Source organism: Castor canadensis, chromosome 8 (genome assembly GCF_047511655.1).
Source record: "Castor canadensis chromosome 8, mCasCan1.hap1v2, whole genome shotgun sequence".
NCBI lineage: Eukaryota > Metazoa > Chordata > Mammalia > Rodentia > Castoridae > Castor > Castor canadensis.
This window is the reverse complement of record NC_133393.1, coordinates 47,129,825-47,153,006: the sequence shown is the minus strand read 5'-3', so window position 1 is coordinate 47,153,006 and position 23,182 is coordinate 47,129,825. Positions and strand designations below refer to the sequence as shown.

The following is a 23,182-nucleotide window of genomic DNA, read 5'->3' as shown; positions in this document are numbered from 1 at the left end:
AGGCAGCACTTTCCAGTTCATCTAGTGAATCCTGGCACATCCCAGGAAGAGGGGTAGAGTCAAATCCCTGTGCAGAGTAAGTGGGAGTCTCTAGTTCTTTCCAGAGATGACAGAATTCACACCCATGACAGGAAGCTGCCATGTTTCATCCTAAGAAATAAATTAGAAGGGCTATATATGACTTACTGTTTTTTTCCCCTCTTTTTCTAAGGTTAAAAAAACAGTTTAGCAATTGACAGAACAGTCTAATTATTTGCATTTCATACAAAATTTTAGAAAAATAATTTTTTTCTAGGAAAATAATTTTGATCGACACCATTATTACATCAATATCATTAAACTCTCTTGTTACAGTGAGGAACACAAGGACACAAGCTTGCAAAAGGCTAGCATCACTAAAAATTTTAATTTGGAAAATACCTACATGGTAAAGTTTCTTCCTAAGCTTTGCATTTAAGAAGGCTTATATATTTGGAAAGCATAAATACATTTAATATATAAAGGAGCAAGCTGGATGCCCATGGCTCTTGCCTGTAATCTTCGCTACATGGGAGGCTGAGATCAGGAAGATTGTGGATTGAGATTACCCCAAATAGTTCACAAGACCCTCCATCTCCAAAATAACCAGAGCAAAATGGACTAGAGGTGTGGCTCAAGTGGTAGAGAACCTCCTTTGCAAGTACAAAGCCTTCAGTTCAAACCCCCATCCCACAAAAAATTTAAAAGATCAAAAAATAAAGAAACAAGCAATAATTAGCATCACAGCTACACAGATTCATATATACACATTAATTTAGCTTTTTCCCTTGCAGTACAATTTAGAGTTTTTGTCCAAGTAAGAAAATAGGTGTATAGCACTGACAAGTCAAATTTTTAGATCTCTCTTACAAGTTAGGGGGATGAATTCAAGTATGATATATTTGATATATTGTAAGAACTTTTGTAAATGCCATAATGTGCCACTAGCACAACAATTAAAAAAAAAGATAGAAAACTAAAAAAAAAAAAGTTAGAGGGATGTTGACAGTGATTCCCAGTAATGTAATCTCATATATACAATCTTAACTAAAGTACTCCTTTAGTTAAGATAAACAACTGTAGGCCAGATATTAAATAGCAGGATTGCCCAAATGCCAGTTTTTTTTTTCTGAATGTTACTGATTACAAACAATAGAAATGCCAAAAGTTTCACTGACCATTTTTATAGTCAAAGGTTTACAGTAAATGCATGCTGAATAAAGGAGAACACTGGATGGTCATGTTACGTGCACAAACACACTGTTAATTCTGCAAATGTCTGTACAATATTTAACGTAAAGTTTAGCACACAGCCCTATTTATTTCTAGTCACTGACATATAGAGCACTTGTGTTAGAATTACATAAAATAACAGTTGTTTCATCACAGCTATAAATGGTCATTTAAAAGACTTTTACATGAAGAGATACTTAAATGAACTCTGACTCAGTATTTAGGTTTACATTCCTAAGTAGTCAAAAGCTTGACAAGATCAACAGAAAACATGGGTAATTATCTTCATAAAATACAAAATCTTTCCTTTAAACAAATTTTTTGCAAATGTTACTAAGAGCAGAATTATATTAAGACAACCTTATTATTACAAATAGAGTTAAGTTCTAGTTTTACATCACTACCCAAAATCTTGATCTTAGAAAATTCTTTAGGTAGTTTTTAAATTATAACCAACTCAATCACATATACAAACTATTTATTCAATCATTTTTTTGGCAGCACTGAGGTTTAAACTCAGGGCCTCACACTTGTTAGGCACACATACATAAACTTTTAATAAGTTTCAGCTTTTACATATTTTTAAGATCTACTTGTATACTTTACATAACTTTCTGAATCTTCTGTTTTCTTCTCCTCACTCTCTTTTTCCATCTTAAGCAATTCTTTAACAGTCTACTTTACAAAATCCTTTTCCACCCAAAAGCATTTCTATATATTTTACATTTGTTCCTATCTGCTGATTTTTTTGTCTCTTCTTTCTAATTTGCATTTTGAAATAATTCTTTTTTTTTTATTCATATGTGCATACAAGGCTTGGGTCATTTCTCCCCCCTGCCCCCACCCCCTTGAAATAATTCTTACAAAATTTTGAATTTAGACAAAATTGTTTTTTCTCAATAAAATAAAATATCCTTAGTAGCCTTATATTTTAATGAGGACCCAGGAAAAAATCAATCTTAACCTGTTTCTCTATGCAATAGCAATTTACAAAAGCACATTTGTTTATAGATTCAATTATAAAAGAGAGTTGAATGGAAATTACACTAAGGACAGAATGAAAAGATTATGGTTACTGTCCATAAAATCCTTTTTCTTCAGCCAAAGATAATTCTTGAAAGTTCACATTTTAGTTAGACCTGATTGGGATAGGAAGTTTGGAAAACTGTTTTTTCTTAGAGGTGGCAGTACAAGAAATAAGGGAGAGAAAGGAGATGGAACAAAAGCAACAGGTCTTCTACATTAACTCTACAATAAGAATCATCCTAAAGATATTCACACACATACCTATGTAAAAAAAAAGTTTTAAATTAGGCATGCATAAATGTTAATTTAGGCACACACAGATTCAAGAGCTCAAGAAAATGTAACAATTAATTTACTTGGCCATGGTATATTGGTTAGTTATTTCTAGGAATTCCAGGAGCAGATTGAATGTGTCCAATGCTGTTTTGTAGAACTCATTTTGGAAGGCTTGTCTTGATAGTGGAAACAAGACTCAATGCTAGGGAAGTGCTTTGAGTCAGTCTCCAACAGAATTGTTGACAGTGGTTAAAACTCATTCATCAAGCCAATCATCATCAAAACAGACCAATAGACATACACACAATACACACTGAAATAATGACATTAATTCAGAATGCACTCAGACAAATCATCCTTTTGCCTCTCCCTGCCTGCCTCCCTCCCTTCCTTCTTTCTTTCAACTAGAATTTGTATCTAGAATTTTCCCTCAGAGGGCTGGCAGAGTGGCTCAAGTGTTAAAGTGACTGCCTCGTAAGCATAAGACTACGGGTTTACATGGGTTCAAACACCAGTACTGCCAAGAAAAAAAAAATTCTCCTTTGGGTCAAGATAGATTTAGCACCATCCATTCTTTTTTTTTTTTCTTTTATTTATATGTGTATACAATGTTTGGGTCATTTTTCTCCTTCCCCCCCTTACCCCCCTTACCTCTCCCCCCAATCCCTCGCTACCAGACAGAAATTATTTTGCCCTTATTTCTAATTTTGTTGAAGAGAGAGTATAAGCAATAATAGGAAGGGACAAGGGTTTTTGCTGGTTGAGATAAGGATAGCTATACAGGGAGTTGACTTGCATTGCTTTCCTGTGCATGTGTGTTGTGAGTGTGTACCTTCTAAGTTAATTCTTCTTGATCTAACCTTTTCTCTAGTTCCTGGTTCCCTTCTCCTATTGGCCTCTGTGGCTTTAAAGTATCTGCATTAGTTTCTCTGCATTGAAGGCAACAAATGCTATCTAGTTTTTTGGGTGTCTTACCTATCCTCATACCTCCTGTGTGCTCTTGCTTTTATCATGTGCTCAAAGTCCAATCCCATTGTTGTGTTTGCCCTTGATCTAATGTCCACATATGAGGGAGAACATACGATTTTTGGTCTTTTGGGCCAGGCTAACCTCACTCAGAATGATGTTCTCCAATTCCATCCATTTACCAGCGAATGATAACATTTCATTCTTCTTCATGGCTGCATAAAATTCCATTGTGTACAGATACCACATTTTCTTAATCCATTCATCAGTAGTCGGGCATCTTGGCTGTTTCCATAACTTGGCTATTGTGAATAGTGCCGCAATAAACATGGGTGTGCAGGTGCCTCTGGAGTAGTGTCACTTTCTTTTGGCTATATCCCCAAGAGTGGGATTACTGGATCATACAGTAGATCTAAGTTTAGATTTTTAAGCAGCCTCCAAATTTCTTTCCAGAGTGGTTGTACTAGTTTACATTCCCACCAGCAGTGTAAAAGTGTTCCTTCCCCTGCCCCCCACATCCTTGCCAACACCTGTTGTTGGTGGTGTTGCTAATGATGGCTATTCTAATGGGGGGGAGGTGGAATCTTAGTGTGTTTTTTGGCCATTTGAATTTCTTCTTTTGAGAAAGTTCTGTTTAGTTCACTTGCCCATTTCTTTATTGGTTCATTAATTTGGGAGAGTTTAGTTTTTTGAGTTCCCTATATATTCTGGTTATCAGTCCTTTGTCTGATGTGTAGCTGGCAAATATTTTCTCCCACTCTGTGGGTGATCTCTTCAGTTTAGAGACCATTTCTTTTGATGAGCAGAAGCTTTTTAGTTTCATGAAGTCCCATTTATCTATGCTATCTCTTAGTTGCTGTGCTGCTGGGGTTCCATTGAGAAAGTTCTTGCCTATACTTACTAACTCCAGAGTATTTCTTACTCTTTCCTGTATCAACTTTAGAGTTTGTGGTCTGATATTAAGATCCTTGATCCATTTTGAGTTAATCTTGGTATAGTGTGATAAACATGGATCAAGTTTCAGTTTTTTGCAGACTGCTAACCAGTTTTCCCAGCAGTTTTTGTTGAAGAGGCTGTCTTTTCTCCATCATATATTTTTAGCGCCTTTGTCAAAGACAACTTGGTTATAGTTGTGTGGCTTCATGTCTGGGTGCTCTATTCTGTTCCACTGGTCTTCCTGTCTGTTTTTGTGCCAGTACAATGCTGTTTTTATTGTTATTGCTTTGTAATATAGTTTGAAGTCAGGTATTGTGATACCTCCAGCATTGTTCTTTTGACTGAGTATTGCTTTGGCTATTTGTGGCCTCTTGTGTTTCCAAATAAATTCGATGGTAGATTTTTCAATCTCTTTGATGAATGTCATTGGGATTTTGATGGGAATTGCATTAAACATGTAGATTACTTTTGGGAGTATAGACACTTTTACTATGTTGATTCTACCAATCCATGAGCATGGGAGATCTCTCCACTTTCTATAGTCTTCCTCAATCTCTTTCTTCAGAAGTTTATAGTTTTCCTTGTAGAGGTCTTTCACATCCTTTGTTAAGTTTACACCTAGGTATTTGATTTTTTTTGAGGCTATTGTAAATGGGATTATTTTCATATATTCTTTCTCAGTTTGTTCATTATTAGTGTATGGAAATGTTAATGATTTTTCTATGTTGATTTTATATCCTGCTACGTTGCTATAGCTGTTGATGGTGTCTAGGAATTTTTGAATAGAGTTTTTTGGGTCTTTAAGGTATAGGATCATGTCGTCTGCAAATAGGGATATTTTGACAGTTTCTTTACCTATTTGTATTCCTTTTATTCCTTCTTCTTGCCTAATTGCTCTGGCTAAGAATTCCAGTACTATGTTGAATAGGAGTGGGGATAGTGGGCATCCTTGTCTCGTTCCTCATTTTAGAGGGAATGAGCACCATTCATTCTTAAGCAATTCATGATAAAGCTCTCCAATACAAACACCCTGGTTGTTCTATGTACCTTACATCCCTTCCCTGCTAATTGCCAGCACAAACTTTTCAAGTGAACCTTCCTATTCTAGATATGTCATATAAATGGAACCACACAGTTATTTGTCCTTTTGTATCTGGCTTATTTCACATGGTGTAATCTTTTCAAAGTTCATATGTATGGTAGCATCTAGCAGAACTCCATTCCTTTGTATGGCTGAATAATATTCCCCTGTATGTATATACCACATTTGTCTATACCCTCATCTGTTGACAGATACTTGGGTTGGTTTCATCTTTTGGTAATTGAGAATAATGCTGCAATGAACACTGGCATACAAGTATCCATTTGGATGTGTCTGCTTTTGATTGTTTGTTTGTTTGGGTTTTTTTTTTGGTATGGGGTTTGAACTCAAGGTGAACTCAGAGCCTACACCTTGAGTCACTCCATCAGCCCTTTTTTGTGATGGGTTTTTTTTGAGATAGGGTCTCGGGAACTATTTGCTTGGCCTGGCTTTGAGCTGCAATCCTATGATCTCTGCCTCCTGATTAGCTAGGATTATAGGTGTGAGCCACCGGTGCCCAGCTGCTTTTAATTCTTTTTCGGTGGTTCTGGCGTTTAAACTCAGGCATTTTTGCTTGCTAGGCTGGTGCTTTACCACCTGAACCACACCTCCAGTCCCTGTTTTAAATTCTTTAGAGGTAGAATTGTTAGGTCATATGGTAATTCCATGTTAGCGTTTTCAAAAAATGCCAAGCTGCTGTCCACATAGCTGCATAATTTTCCATTCCCACTGGGAATGTACCAAGGTTCCAATTTCGCCACATCTTCATCAACAATTATTATTTTGTTTATAATTGCCATCCTAATGGGAATCAAGTGATACCTCATTGAAATTCTGATTTATTTACATGTGCCTAATGACTAATGACGTCACACTTTTGATGTGTTTGGTGTCCATTAGTATATCTTCTCTGGAGAAATGTCTACTTAAGTCCTTTGCCTCTTTCTTAAATTGGGTTGTTTATCCTCATGTTGTTGAGTGTTAGGATTTCTTTATATGTTCTCTTTCTCCTTTTTCTTTTTCTTTTTTTGGCAGTACTGGGGTTTGAACTCAAGGTTTCATGCTTGCAAGGGCTTGAGGCAAATCAACAGCTCTTTATATATTCTGGATATTAAACCTTTGTCAGATAAATGGTCTGTAAATATTTCTCCCACTTTTTAAGTTGTCTGTTCACTTGAGGTCCAATTCATTTTTTCTTTTGTTGCTCATACTTTGTTTCACATCCAAGAATCCAAGGTCATAATTTATCCTTGTCTTTTCTTCTATGAGTTTTACAGTTTTAGTTTCTGTTTTTTTCTTTGAGGCAGGGTCTTACTTTGTAGCCAGGCTTGCCAAGAACTCACTATTATAACCCAGCATGGCCTTGGACTCACAATCTTCCTGCGCCTTTGCATCTCAAGTGAGTTCTGGGATTGTATATGTAACCAATACACAAGAAGTCCTAAATTCATAACTTCAAAGAGCATAGAGTCTTATGGGGGAGTTTGCATGGCAGATGAATGTGCTGAATATCTGAAGCAAGGGCATGATACATTATTTAATATCATGATATATTTTGTGGTGTAGACAGCATGTGTGATGGGGTTCAGCTGAGGGAAAGTGCCATGTGAATGCAGTAATCATGGAGGGCTGCATGGGGAAGTGGTGTGCAAATCAAGGTGGAGTTCCTGAGGTAGGGAAAGGAGAAGAGGACATTCTTAAATGATGCAAATGGCGTGATGAAGAGAGAGTACAGCAAAATCCAAGACCTAGTAGGAGAGATGTTAATGTCTCTGTGAACCAGAGATAATTTTAGTGTCAGTGTAACCCATTCACATGGGGAAGAGAGAGGCCATAGCTGCCAAGCCAGGGTGGAGCCCATGGAGAAGGCCATGAATCAGAAAGAGTAGTCTGGAATCATTGCTGCTCCAGGCTTTATGGGCTCATGTCACACAGCTTCGGTAGCCACTGCCTTTCCAGTGTCCATAGGACCTGTTGTTCTCAAGATGAAGGTGGGATACAGCCCTCACAGACACCTGGGCAGGTGTAGGAACTGGGAACAACCAGCAGGCACACCCATGTGTCTCCCGCTGTTTTTCGGTAGCCACCATCCTGGTCACTCCACACCTTGAGTGACAAAAACAGCGTCTCCTCTGACCTCCCTACCCTCAGGCTCACTTCTGCTCCGAACCACAGGAAAAGCCAGCAGCAGTCTAACGATGATCAGTGTCAGCACCTTGTCTTTTCATTGCTCAAGAGCACCTTCCAGCTTGGATTGGACTACTCTTTCTGGAGCTCAAGGCCTTCTGTGATTGTGCCCATTTTAAGTGTTCTACAAACTTCCCACTACACCTGCAGAGAAAGCAATTTCACTTGCTTTCTTCATTCTTCATTCAGTTGTTCAACTATTTCCTGACCATCTACTTGTCTCAGGCACAGACTCAGTTAGAGGCTGAATGGTGTCTCCTCCCCCTACATTCATATGTTGGAGTCCTAATCCCTGGTACTTCAGAATGTGACTGTTCATGAATTGAGACCTTTAAGAAGTAATTAAGACAAAACAAAGTCATTATGGTGGACTCTTTCTGATATGACTGACATCCTTACAGGAAAGGAGATCAGGACCAGGCACACAAAGAGGGATGACTGGGGAAATGATGCCAGTTATAAGCCCAGGAGAGAGGACCCAGGAGAAATCAGCCCTGCTGACACCTTGATTTTATGCGTCTGTCATCCAAGACTGAGAAGATAAAGATCTGTGGTATATGACACACTGGCTGTGGTATTTTGTTATGGCAGCCCTGGAAGATTAATACAGGTCTCTTTGCCAGACTACCTTAATAATGGCATTTATGTGCATATATTATTTTCTTATAAAAACCAAATCATATTATACATATTTTGCAACTAAGTACACACTGTACTATGGAGCTTCTCTCCCCGGTTTCAACAACTAAAGTTTGTAACTTAGCATTATTCATAGATATCTTCCATGTCAATACTTATAAATTGGTTGCATTCTTTTAAATGTGTGTGTGTGTGTGTGTGTGTGTGTGTGTGTTTGGTAGTACTAGGGTTTGAACTCAGGGCTTCACACTTGCTAGGCAGGCTCTCTACCTCTTGATCCATACCTCTAGCCCCTTTTACTCCAGGTGTTTTGGAGATAGGGTCTTGTTTTTTGCCCAGGCTGGTTTGGATCATGACCTTGCTACTTTATACTTCCTGCTGTCACTGGGACATGCCACCATGCCCACTTTTTTTTCTTTGAGATGGGGTTTCACAAACTTCTTTTGTGAAAGAAGGCTGGCCTCAAACTGTGATTTTCCCAATCTCAGCCTACCAAGTAGCTGGGATTACAGGTATGAGCCACTGGCATCCTGCAATTTCCCCCATCTTTTTAATAGCAAAATGTTGATTGTGTCAATTTTGTTAAAACACATAGAATTTATATCATGAGTGAATATATTGCACTCAAAGATTTATACTGCCTTCAGCAAGCAAAGATGGGTGAGAGCACAGGCTTTCTAAGGACAATATATGCCACCTTCTAATACTCCTATATATTAGAGATACAAAAACAAAGTCCCAAAGAATTTCATGAATTTCTCAAGGTCATTCCCAAGGTAAATGCTCAACTCAAGAGAAGAATCCACACCTCTGGGGTTATTCCCACTATATCACAGGGCCACTGAAATGGAGAGACACGAGTCCTTTCCCTGGGATTGCTAGTCTGGGTTCTATTCCTTTAACCTATCTAAGAGTCACTTTTTATTAATGAGGAACTAAACTAGAACTGAATGTGATGCTAGGTCTACCTTCATCTTTTTTTTTGGAGACGGAGTCTCACTCTGTATCCAAGTTGGCCTTAAACTTGCAAGTCCTGGGATTACAGTAGTATACCACCACTCCTGGCTTACACTCATGTATAGATGAGAATGCTGAGGACTGGAAGACCAAGAGGTCCCTGGGGAGGACTATGAGTGTGATAATATTTCCTATGAATGAAGTCATATAACATGATACCTTCTGTGTCTGTCTTTTTAAAAAATAAATACTTCTGATTGACTCTATCTCCTACATCAGTCACTCCAAGAGCTTCCTATTAATTACACCTGCAATGAAGTCCACGCTCCTTACCACAGCCTCAAGACCCCAGTCCTATTGTTCCCTCCAATCATGGTGCTTTTGCCATTCTGTCCTTCTTGCTGTTCTTTAATGACCCAAGTATTTATTGATAGGCTATTTAGTGCAAGATATGTTGGCAGGTGTTAGAGGAAATACAGATTGAACATTTAATAAGCCTTCTACAGTCAGCCCCCGTATGTGCATTCTGCATCCATGGCTTCAACCAATCACAGATCCACAATATTTTTAAAAATTGCATATGTACTGAACTTGGACATATTTTTTCTTGTCATTATTCCCTAGTCAATATAACATAATAATTATTTACATAGCCTTTACATTATATTAGGTATTATAAGTCATCCAGAGATGAGTTAAAATACACAAGAGAGCTGGGTGTGGTGGTGAACGCTTGGCATTCAGAAGGCTGAGGCAGGAGGATAGCTGAAGTCCAGTTTAGGGCTTCACATCTGCAAAGCAGGTGTTCTGCCACTTGAGCCACACTTCTGGGTCATTTTTCTCTGGTTATATTGGAGATGAAGTCTCTAAAAACTATTTACCTGATCTGGCCTCAAATCATCGTCTTTCCGATCTCTACCTCCCAAGTAGCTAGGATTACGGGTGTGACCCATTGGTGTCTGGCTGTTTGTTTTAGTTTTTGAGACATGGTCTCTCTGTGTAGCTCAGACTGAACTTGCTTTGTAGATCACATTGGCCTTGAAGGGCTTTGAAGTTTGAAACTATCCCAGGCAACAAAGCAAAAGCTATCTTAAAAAATATATATATGTATATATACATATATATATATGAGGATGTGTGTAGATTCTATGCAAATACTGTACCATTTTATAGAAGGAACTTGAGCATCCATGGATTTTAGTATATGCTGGGGTTCTGGGACCAATCTCCCTTGGACAACTGTATATTAATTTCTTTTATCTGAGAGAGAGAGAGAGAAGAGAGAGAGAGAGAGAGAATGATAGATAGAACAGGACAGAGTTGGAGGGGTTCATTCTTTCATTCAATATTTAATTACAATATATAATTATCTGTTTATGCATTTTAAGTTCTGGCTAGTCACTGGGGACACAAAGTCAAGCAGCCAAGGAACTAGAATCCAGCAGGGAAGACAGCCAGCTAAATCAGGGGGAAAATGGCACACAAATGGTACTAGGAATGACTGGAACATATTAGGGCCCTCATCCTGCTGGGAGTGACAGTGAGACTCTCCGAGGAGGTGACTAATGAATTGTGTGGTGAAGAATAATGGTGAGTTAGTAGATGCAGAAAACAGTACAGTATGGAGTGGTGGTGGGAATGGGGAAGGATGTTATAAGGACAGCAAGGGCCAGGCTTGGGTGTGCCAGGGTGGAAGACCTGCATACATTTCTGGGTTGGTAAAGGGGGCATGGCAGAGTGGCAGAAGATGCCACCAGAGGCAGCTGGGCTATGGTATGGTCTTACAGGCTAAGCTAAACAAAACAAAATAAACACACAAAAAAAATCCACCAACATTTAATTCTAAGCATATTCCATTTTATTTTGCAATCAATTTTTTGGGTGGTGCTAGGGTTTGAACTCAGAGTCTCACACTCACTAGGCAGGCAGTCTACTACTTGAGCCATGCCCCCATTTTATTTTATTAGCATGAAAAGAAAAGTTATGAGGTAGAGGCCTTGCTTAGTATGCACAGGCTCTGGGTTCAATCCCACAGAACTGCAAAAGGAGAAAGAGAGAGAGAGAGAGAGAGAGAGAGAGAGAGAGGGAGAGGGAGGGAGGTAGAGAGAGAGAGAAGGAGGGAGGGAGAGAGAGAGAGGGAGGGAGGGAGAGAGGGAAGGAGAGAGAGAGAGAGAGAGAGAGGGAGAGAGAGAGAGAAAGAAAGAAATATTTTTATGGAGATCATTGATGGCACAGTGAGCACTGAACTTTATTCAGGTTAGAGAGGAGACAGACTTTCAGAGGCAGATCTGAGAACACTTAATGTCACTGCAGCCAGGGTGTAATTAAGATTTTTAGGCTAGTGGAGTGACTCAAGTGGTAAGAGCACCTACTTAGCAAGCATGAAGCCCAAGTTCAAAACCCATTGCCACCCCAAAAATATTTTTTTAATTAGTTCAAGAAAAATCATATATGCATAATTTTATGAGTACCTATTATATGTACTAGCTTCTCCCTCTGGCTGTGTCTCTCTTCCTCTCTGTCCCATATGCTTTGAACATCTCTAATCCGAAAATCTGAAATCTGCAATGTTCCAAAGTCTTAAAGTCTTGAGCACCAATATTCCACACATGACACATGTATTCCACACATGACCTCATGTGATGGGTCATAGTTATAATGTAAAGACCCTAAAAGTATTATATAAAATTGCCTCCAGGCTATGGGTATCAAGTGTATGTGAAACATAAATGAATTTCATATTTAGACTTGGGCCCCATCCCTAAGATATCTCATTATATTTGTGCAGATATTTCAAAGTCTGAAAACACCTAAAATCTGAAACACTTCTCATCCTAAGCATTTTGAAGAAGGAATACAACCTGTACATACATTTTGAGAGTGTTTGGGGTTTTTTAAATCCTCTTTCACAGGTGAGGAAATTGAGGCTCAGAAAAGCTCAGTAGCAGGGAGGAGACTTGAGGCTATTGCAAGTCCTGCTCCAGCATGGCCTGAGCTGCAGCCGGGCAAGGAAGGATGAGCAGAGGGCTAGAGAGGAGACAGACCTGCAGAAGCAGATCTGAGAACACTTAATGCAAGGTGAAGGAGCAGATGGAATCTAAAACAAAGCTGAAGTTTCTGGCTTGATGGCTGAGACAGAGTGGCATTATCTGATGTGGGGGAAGGGAAGAAGGAACAGGTGAAGAGAAACAAACACAGGTGTTGCTGTGATACAAGGCAGAAGAGGCTGAGTAGCCTGGATCAAGAGAGTGAGGGGCAGGGCACCTGGTTGAGAATATCCAGAAGGGCACGAAGGGGTCCATTATTTTAAATGGGCCTTGGATTAGGATGAAAGAGCTCTCAGCAGGTGAAGCCATAATGGAAAGGATCTAGAAGGAAGAAACAGGAGAGATGTCAATCAGCTTTTCATCACTATAACAAATCCTGAGAGAAATCAGTTTATAAAGAGAAAAGGTTTGCTTTGGCTCACAATTTTGGAGGTGTCAGTCCATGGTCGATTAACTTTACTGCTTCTACTGTGGTGAAGCACAATCCGCTTTCATCAGGTGCCAGGAAGCCAACAAGAGAAAAAGGAAGGGGCTGGGGTCCCATGATCCCCTCCATTGGGTGTCTACCCAATGACCTAAGGACCTCCTAGCAGGCCCAATCTCTTAAATGTTCCACCACCTCCCATTAGCACTCTGGCTGGCTTTCAAGCCTTTGACACATGGACATTTGGGGAGTTGTTTCAGATCCAAACTATAGCAGGAAGCAAGGGTTTTGTTTAGATTTGGTTAACGTGTACTCCCTGTGGCCTTGAACAGCAGACAGAGCAAGGCGTTTCAGCTGGAGTAGAAATCCCTGGTTGGGGTTGCTGATGGAAATCTGTCAGGATTGACTAGATTGATTTAGAATAGGTAGAGACTAAAAATGGGGAGACCAGTTAGGACTGTTTTACAATAATGCTGGGAAGAAGTAATGCAACCTTGGATTGGGTCCGAGGACACGGGAATGGGAAAGAAGATGGTGTGAAGAGACCAGTGACCTAGAATCAGTGGGCTTTGATAACTAGATGTGAGGCCAAAGGATAGGGACACAACCCAAAACCATCCTGAAAGTTTAGAGTTTGGGGTGAACAAAATAAATTCAGTTCAGGGAATACTGGATTGAGACAACAATTGTGTATCTAGGTAGTGTGGTCCAGAGGAAGGTTCACAATTTGCCTGGAGAAAGGTCAGGCCTACGTTTGGGACCATCTTAACAACTTGACAGTGGACAACAGTGTTGAGGGCAAAGGGAAGAAAGAGAAGGTGAGGAGTAAAGGACACAGCCTTGCAAAACAGCCCTTTTAAGTCGTAGGAGAAGGAGGAGTCAAAGGTGACAAACCACATAATGTGGGAGGAGAATTAGGACAGTGGAGAGGCTCTGAAGTCAGGACAATTTCAAAGAGGAGGTAAAATTAATTAAAAAATCTCTTCAAGGGCTGAAGGTGTAGCTTAAGTGGTAGAGCCCTTGCCTAGCAAGTGTGTGAGGCCCTGAGTTCAAACCCCAGTACCACCAAAAATAAGTAAATAAATAAAAAGAAAATCTCAAAAAAAATCTCTTCAAAATCCATGACTCTTTAGCGTGCTGCCCTTTCTTATGATCCTTTCCCTTTATTGTCACCATGACTGGCATGGGACTTCGAAAAGAAAACTTTTCTAAGTACAGACAGTCCTTGACTTAGGATGTGAAAGTGATATGTAGTCAATAGGAACCACTTGGAATTTTGAATTTGGATCTTTTCTGGGGTTAGTGATCTGTGGTCCCATCCTCTCTGATGATGCTGGGCAACAGCAGTGACCACAGCCTCTAGTTAGTCAGCTTGTGGTCATGAGGGAACACAGCCAACATTCTATGGTGTGCTGTGTTGCTAAGCTAGGATGTGTGATGGGTGAGATGTATGAAATGCATTTTGGGCTTAATAACATTTTTTACCTCTCAATAGGTTTATTGGGACTTAACCACATTTTAACCCAAAGAGCATCTGTACCAACCGAAAATAATGACAATGGAAAACATAATAAATATCAGATTTGAAAGGCATGTGGTTCTCACACCACCACAGCCAGGTTTCTCCCTGAGGCTCATGGGCTTCATTCCAAAGGGGAGCAGAGTTCTACACATCCTGGCCTCAAAGGTGGTGAGGCTCCTTCAGGTCCTTGTCTAGGGTCCCCTCTTCCAGGACTTTGGTGGCTTTTACCTGACTAGCTTCCTTCCACACCTCACCCAGGACTACCTGCTTTTATATCTGGCATTTGGGTTGGGACGTGGTGTTGGCCTGTTCAGGGCCTGGTTTCTCTGATCCTTCATCCAGCATGAATGACTTCTTGTCCTGGTCGGGACATTTGGAATGGTCCTTCTGCCCATGAGATCTTGACCACAGGCAGGATCAGGAGAACAAAGCCAGTTCAAGGAGATAACACATTCCACAATGGAACAGAGAAGTAATGAAGCTGGGGTGAGGGTGTTTGAGAGAAGGGAGGCTATGTTTGGTCTCAGAGTCAGATGTGGCAAGCCCTGTGGTAGAGGAGGTGGGGCCTGAGCATGGGGCCTTCAGGGAAGGAGGAGAGGGCACTGGTGGCTGTTGACACATGGACCACATTGTCCTCAGGCAGGATAGGCTAGACTAACAGCCAGAAGTAACAGTGCAGTGAATGAAATCCACAGCTCGCTGGACGCATTTGGCCTATTCCTTTTTCTCCTTCCTCCCGTACAACACGGCTGCTCCTAGTGCCAGCTGGGGTCTCACTGGTCTGGGTGATCAGAGCATCCAGAAGCAGAGGCCTCACCATCCCTCCCAGCCTCACTGTTCTCTGTGGGGCAAGGGCTACCCCTCCAATTTCTGAGGGTCCACTCTCGTGGCCCCCATTTGGCATGCACCCTCTGGTCAGGGTTTCTGTCTCCTGCATCCATCCTTACCTTGCCTGTCCCTCTGACTTATAATGGCCAGGTTTTCTCCTTTGTCCTCCTCTACAAGACCTAAACCAGAGCTCTGAGCTTAGCCATGCAAGTACAGAAAAATCACACTGTGGGGAAAAAAGTGCAAACATCAAAGTTTGTTTGCATTTGTTTATCACAAGGCAGCAAGTCTGATAACTTATCCTAAATGATGGATTTTCAGTCTGCACATCTTAGTTTCTTCTCATTTGTAGCCAAGTTTTGGCTCCAAGTCTACCAGACACCCACTACCTCCTTGTTGGTGATATTACTTGATTATTTCCAAGTGTCCCTGCTGCAATCCATCTAAGTAGAATAAGAACATTTCTTAATACTCAGCCTGTGCTGTTAGAGGGAATTCCAGGATGGGTCCAGCAGTGGACAGACTCTCCCCTGAGAAGTTTTCAGGGGAGCTATTGTCTTACTCCTGACCAATACTACAACACCTCATGGTTATTATTATTATTATTTTTGATGTTGGATCTTGAGCCCTAACATTGGATGCAAAAGATTTGGGTTCTAAATTCTGTCTCTGATTAATAATGTAACAAGGGTAAGTCGTGTCCCCTCTTTGGGCTGCAAGTTTCTCATCTATAAAGAAAGGGTTTACATTAAGATCAACAACGCTAGTAAGCTTTTTAGCAGTCAGCTCCAGGTGGAGTAGGGAAAAGAGAAGACATGATTTCTGGTGTTTGTCAGTTTTTGTGGTGTAAATAGTTTTACCAAAGGCCATTTCAAACCAGCAACTTGAACTCAACTGGCTGTCAAGTTTCCTGAAAAATTAACTATGGGCTCTGGTGCCGGTTCTAACAAACACCAGGTAGGATCAACACTACACGTTATTTCACCTTAAAATTCTGTGATATTACGTATCTGAAATCCTCTACAGGGGATAAGAAAGAATAATAGAGGAGGTGAATTTGATCAAAGTATATTATTATATGTACACATGAAAATATCAAAATGAATCCCCTTTGTTCAATTAATATATGCTAATTTTTTAAAAAGTCAAAAAATACTAAAATAAAATCTCCTTCAGCCCTAAAATGCTGCAGCCCTATGATTTTAACACTGGGTGAGATTTAAATTGTCAGGATACACACCAGGCCTAATTAACAGCACCCAACTGCCGGCTCCACAGCCCTGGCAACCTGATCATGGTTTGGCTTCTGTCCAGATTGGGAACTCTTCCATCTTGGGCAGCAGCATGGGTCTGGTCTCCTTTTATCTAGGATATGGTCTGAACCTATTGTGGCTGTGAGTTGGAAACTCAGGCCAAGCGTCATTCGAGAGCTGCTAGGCCTTCCCTGCTGTCAGATGGGCAATGATTCATCTCTGTCATTTTAGCTGCTGTTTCCCAGGGTGTCTGGAAGCAGGGAAGCCCTGAGAGCATGAAGCAGACAGAGAGGAAAAACAGGGAGGAGGAGAAAGAGCCCCACCTAGGGCAGGGCCCTACGTGATGTAGGCAGGTGTGAGTCACTGCTCACTGCCCTGGCTGCCACACCCTTTGCTCAAGTTCTCAATGGCAGGTGGAGAATTTGCCTAGACCAAACACTCTTGATCAAGCTGGAACAGGTTTCCTGAAAGATCGTCCCCCATTAAAATTAATGGAATCGAAATGAGCTGATCTCTTCTGAAATGTGATTTCTTTCTTTCCTAGGTGTTGCTTAAATACTTCCAGAGAGCCCTGAAAGTGTAGAAGAGAGAAAAGAGAAGAAGCATGCTTTGCTTACATCCAGGAGGCTGGAGGTTGGTTAGTGAGAGAAGGGGTGGCTTCACGCCGTCCATTCCTGCATTCCTCACTACCCACCTCACCATTTTGCTAAAGAACCAACACGCTGAGAGCAGTGAGGACCTGGCCGGCACGAGTCCTCACTGATTATGGTGACGCTGCATATGTGTGCACAAAACTATTAAATTCAGAAGGGGAAACTTGGGGTATAACTAAACTTCAAAGCCTTACAGACACATCCCACACCCATCAGGATGGATACTATAAAAAAAAAATGGACAAGTGTTGGTGGAGAGATGGAGAAACTGGAAGCCTTGCGCACTGTTGGCGTGAATGTAAGATTGTACAGCTCTATGGAAAACAGTATGGCAGTCCCTCAAGAAAATTAAACAGAGAATTACTATATGATCTGGAAATTCTACTTCTGAGTATATTTGAAAGCAGGATCTTTTTATTTATTTATTTATTTATTTAGTGGTACTGGGGTTTGAACTCAGGGCCTCACACTTGCTAGGCAGGTGCTCTCCCATTTGAGCCACTCCACCAGCCCTTTTTTGTAATGGAATTTTTTTTTTTTTTTGAGATAGGGTTTCAAGAACTATTTGCCCAGGGCTGGCTTTGAACTGTGATCCTTCTGATCTCTGCCTCCTGAGTAGCTAGGAGTACAGGCGAGAGCTACCGATGCCTGGCTTGAAAGCAGTATCTTGAAGACATATTTGTACACCCTTGTGCAAAGTATTGTGCACTATTCACATAGCCAAAAGGTGGAAGAAACCTGGATGTTCACTGATGAGTGAACAGATAAGCTAACTGTGTATATCCTGTGGCTTAGACAAAGGAAGGAATTCTGACACATGCTGCAACACGGATGAACCGTGAGGACACTGTGCTCAGTGAAGCAAGCCAGACACAAAGGACAAGCACTACGTAATTCCACTTACTTGAGGTTCCTAGAGTAGTCAAATTCATAAGGACAAAAAAGGAGAATGGGGTCCAGGGACAAGGAGCGGGGAGAAGGGTTACTGTTTAATGATTACAGAGTTTCAGTTTTGCAAGAAGAGCATTCTGTGGATGGCCGCACAACATTGTGAATGTTAAGATCACTGAGCTGTGCTTTTAAAAATGATTAAGGTAGCAATTTTTTTCTTGTTTTTTTAAGACAAGGTCTTGCAATATAGTTTGAAGTCAGGCATCGTGATGCCTCCAGCATTGTTCTTTTGACTGAGTATTGCCTTGGCTATTCGTAGCCTCTTGTGTTTCCCTATAAATTTCACGGTAGATTTTTCGATCTCTTTAATGAATGTCATTGGGATTTTGATGGGAATTGCATTAAACATGTAGATTACTTTTGGGATTATCGACATTTTTACTATGTTGATTCTACCAATCCATGAGCATGGGAGATCTCTCCACTTTCTACAGTCTTCTTCAATCTCTTTCTTCAGAAGTTTATAGTTTTCCTTGTAGAGATCTTTCACATCTTTTGTTAGGTTTACACCTAGGTATTTGATTTTGTTTGAGGCTATTGTAAATGGAATTGTTTTCATACATTCTTTCTCAGTTTGTTCATTATTAGTGTATAGAAATGCTAATGATTTTTCTATGTTGATTTTATATCCTGCTACCTTGCTGTAGCTATTGATGATGTCTAGAAGCTTCTGAGTAGAGTTTTTTGGGACTTTAAGGTATAGAATCATGTCGTCTGCAAATAGGGATATTTTGACAATTTCTTTACCTATTTGTATTCCTTTTATTCCTTCTTCTTGCCTAATTGCTCTGGCTAGGAATTCCAGTACTATGTTGAATAGGAGTGGGGATAGTGGGCATCCTTGTCTGGTTCCTGATTTTAGAGGGAATGGTTTCAGTTTTTCTCCGTTAAGTATAATGCTGGCTGTAGGTTTGTCATATATAGCTTTTATAATGTTGAGGAACTTTCCTTCTATTTCTAGTTTTCTTAGAGCTTTTATCATGAAATGGTGTTGGATCTTATCAAAGGCTTTTTCTGCATCTATTGAGATGATCAAGTGGTTTTTTTCTCAAACAAGGCTTGGAACTCGCTAAATAGCCTCAGCTGGCCTGGAGCGCTCCATCCGCTCAGCCTCAGCCTCCTCAGTGCTGTGATTACCGACGTGTACCACCACACCCCATTTAAGACAGTTAATTTTATGTTTTGTATATTTTATCATAATTTGAAAATTTTTTTTCACACACACCCAACAACCAAAAACCGTGGGGAATACACCACTTGGGTTTGAATCTCCATTTTACAAGTTTTATAAGAAATGTGACCTTGGTCAAGTAACTTGACTAATTTGAGCTGTTTGTCCTGTAAAATGGAGATAGTAATGATAAACACTTCTTAGAGCTGTCATAGGTTTTAAGATTGCACCGGCAAAGCCCTTGCACACTTTTGGCACATAGTAAGCGCTCAGTGTTAGCTATTGCTATTATTCAATTATGCTGTTCTCAGACTTCATGGTTAAAGGTCAATACAAGATAACCATGGTAAGCAATCTTGTCTTTAACTTGATTAAAAAAATGGAAACAGCCAGGCAACGGTGGCTCATACCTGTAATCCTAGCTACTCAGGAGGCAGAGATCAGGAGGATCCTGGTTCAAAGCCAACCTTGGCAAATAATTTGTGAGACTCTATCTCAGAAAACCCCAACACACCAAAAAAGAGCTGTGGAGTGGCTCAAGGTGTATGCCCTGAGTTCAAACCCCCAGTATTGCCAAAAAAAACCAGGAAACAATAAAGTTCCTTCATACCATATATAGTCACATAACTACAATGTCTAGTCAGCATTTTTTTTTTTAACCCATGGTGAGAATGGAATCCAAGGCCCTGTGTATGCTAGGCAAATGTACTATCATGAGTTATACCCCCAGCTTTAATCAGCATTCTTTTTTTTTTTTTTTGGTGGTAGTGGCTTGGACCATGGTCCCCTTATGTTATGCTTCCTGCCATAGCTTGGCTGACAGGTGTGCACCAACTAACATTTTTCCATTGAGATTGGGGGGGGGGGGTTCTCACAAACTGGCCTAGAACTATGATTCTTCCAATCTCAGCCTCCCAAGTAGCTAGGGTTACAGGTGTGAGCCACCAACACTGGGGCCTAGTCAGCATTCTTTTCTTTCTTTCTTTTTTTTATTTGTGGGACTGGGTTTGAACTTCAATATGTCTTGTCTGCTAATATATCAGTGTCACTTTGCCCCTAGGCCAGCTGCCTTCAGAAGCGTTGAGGTGTGTGGACACCATCAAAGTTTGCACATTGGGTTCCATGAGTTTCTGCATCCACAGAGTCATGATGCTGTTCATAGCAGCTTCTGGGGAAGGCCTGCAGGAACCAAGCCAACTCTCCAGTTAACGTAGCAATAATGGCAGAGCAGGTCTCCATTCTACCCTCAGATCCAAATCTGACTCTTGTCCCCTCAAGTCCCCTGTGTGCTCCCTTCCTCAGCAGCCAATGACTTCAGAGGTTTCTCTCAGAGATTTGTCTTCATCCAGTGAAGGGCTACAAAGGCAAAGACAGGGAGCAAACCAGAGAGAGAAGACAAGGGAGACTTATACAAGATGTCAAATGAAATAAGGCAAAAATGGGAAAGTGTGATGTTGGCATGACAACTATTTACAGAACAAGGCTCTCCTACTGGGGATGATTTGCCTCTCCTTGCTGGGGAGATATGTTGCAAGACATTCTAGGTTGTTCACCAGACTGTATCTAGTGCAAAGATTATAGGATCCTATAATCCACAGGGCAGCCCACAACAAAGAATTATCTAGCCCAAAATGTCAGTAGCACTGAGGTTATGAAACCTTGCTCTAGAACAATGAGAGGAATGAAAATAAATCACTTTCTTCCTGAAAGAAGGATGGAAGAACAGAGCTCTAGGGAGCAGGAAATTTTATCTCTTTTTTCTCATTTCTGTCTACTTTTATCCTGTTATACTAAATTCCTTCCCTAATAAACTTTATTATCACATTAACTACAAAAAAATAAAATGGGGTGACTAGAGAAGGGACCTAAAGAAAAGGCTGCCTCCTGTGTACTCTATTTAACATTTTTAAACTTTCTTAACTTTGTATTCCTCTGTGTGCACGTGCTCTCTCTCTCTCTCTCTCTCTCTCTCTCTCACACACACACACACACACACTGCTGACCAGAGCCTACATTTATTACATTTATTTGTCATTTTGCAACACCTTTCTTTTTGAAACGCTTAGAACTGTGTTTGGTAAAGACAGGAAAATTCCTTCATAGAGTATCAAGGCTTCTTCATTCCAACCTCCAGGGTAGTAGTCAGAACTTGTTTCCTATCTTGCTCCACATTCAGGAGGAATTTGTCCAAACACGAAATCCTTTTCATCTTCACAGTGGGTTATACCTGGGAAACAGCTTTATGAGCTACAGATGAAAGTGGGAAAGGGTTTGGAAAAGCTGCCCCAAATGATCTGTGGAGAACCTAAAAGAACAAGAGGCTTCCCTGTGCCCAGAACCCCAGATCTCACCACCATGCGCTCCTCGACACCATCCTGGAACAACAAGGGCAGAACAGTCACAACCATGTCCTGTACCTGCCTGCCTGGGCTTGGGTCCTGACTTCAGGAGATAAGCTGTGGGATCTTGGGCAAGTTACCAATCTTCTCTGTGACACTGTCTTCTCATCCAAAAACGGAGGATAACAATAAGTTGTACCTTCTAGGGTTGTCTGTGGATTAAATGAGAAAGTAGCATAGCTGCCTGGGCCTGGCAAGTACTCTAGAAATGTTAGCTGTTAACAGTTAGAACATAAAAGTGAAACATGGCATATTTATTTTGGGCACTGGGGATTAAACCCAAGACTTTGTGCACACTCAGCGTGAGGTGTATCACCGAGCTACACTCCTAGCCCTGGAACATGGTCTGTTTATAAAACACCTGTTAAAGAACAGGACCTATTTACTTTTAAATCTAATCAACTTTCATGACTTTGTGTCTTAAAATAATCTCAACAAAATGCAATTAATTTTCTTTCTCTCTAACCTGGAAAATGATAAGCCATAATTATCGTGGCACCAAAGAATGCTGACAAAAATTAGAAAATAGGACTAGAAAGAGAATTTCCATACTTGACCATGAGATTTTGTGTTTATGAAAATGCCAGGTGCTCAATAAACGTCTACTGACAAACGAAGACGAGTGGTGTTTTATGGAAGATGAGTTGTAAGCCAAGGGGGTGTGGCTCAGTGGTAGAGTGCTCACCTAGTGTGCACAAGTCCCTGGGTTCAATCCCCAGTACTGCAAAAACAAACAAACAAAAGAGATATGACACCAACTGAAGGGGGAGTTGCATGGATAAAGAGGAGAGACATCACTACAGTGGTGAGACAGCTGGCTTGTGAAATGCTTATGGATTTTGGAGAACTCCAGCCAAGATGCTCAGATTGTAATCCCTGGCAGCTCACTGAGGCACTTCTAAGAATCCTATTACCCAGGCTCTAACTGGATTGATTAAATCAGGGAGTGAGAGAGGCTGGAACCCAGGCACCTGTATTGGTTGACAGCCAATAGGGTAGTTTTGGGGTTGGGGATGTAGCCCAGTGGTAGAACGCCTTCCTAGCAGATGCTAGGCCCTGGGTTTCATCCTCAGCACTACAAAAATAAATAAATAAATAAATAATAAAATAAAACAAAAACATCTAGTTTAGACCAGGTGCAGTGGCTGAATCCTGTAGTCCTAGGTACTTGGGAGGCAGAGATCAGGAGCATTGCATTTCAAAGCCAGCCTTGGGCAAATAGTTTGTAAGACTTTATTGCAGGAGGCCCTGAGTTCAAATCCCCATACCATAAAAATAAATAAATAAATAAAAAGAAAAAAAGAAAAGGCAACAAAAAAAGAGCTGGGGCATGGCTCAAGTGGTAGAGCATCTGCCTAGCGAGTGTAAGGCCTGAATTCAACCTTTAAACAAAAAACCAATTAAACCCCCTCATCTAGACTAATGCTTCTAAACTTAAATGTGATGAGAACTGTCTGGGAATTTTATTCAACTCCAACTCTGATTCAGTATGAGTGTGGAGAAGGAGAGAGGAATTGGCGGAGGGAGGGAACAGTGGACTGATATGATACCATGTCTCTAAGAAACTCCCAGGAGATGTCAGTTCTGCTGTTCTGGGGACCCCCGTTGGAGCTGC

General features: G+C 40.8%; 1 long non-coding RNA gene across 2 annotated transcripts in view; it reads left to right on the top strand.

Annotated features, from left to right (window-relative positions):
* Positions 1 to 18,551, top strand: part of LOC141425698 (uncharacterized) — a 58,846-nt gene extending 40,295 nt beyond the window's left edge. The window contains exons 2-3 of one of the 2 annotated variants that reach the window (XR_012450746.1): positions 8,125 to 8,276; positions 16,938 to 18,551. This is a non-coding gene — a long non-coding RNA (uncharacterized lncRNA). Of the gene's footprint in view, positions 1 to 8,124; positions 8,334 to 16,937 lie in introns of both variants that reach the window. The other variant, XR_012450747.1, reaches the window with a different exon arrangement.
* The last annotated feature ends 4,631 nt before the right edge of the window (positions 18,552 to 23,182 follow it).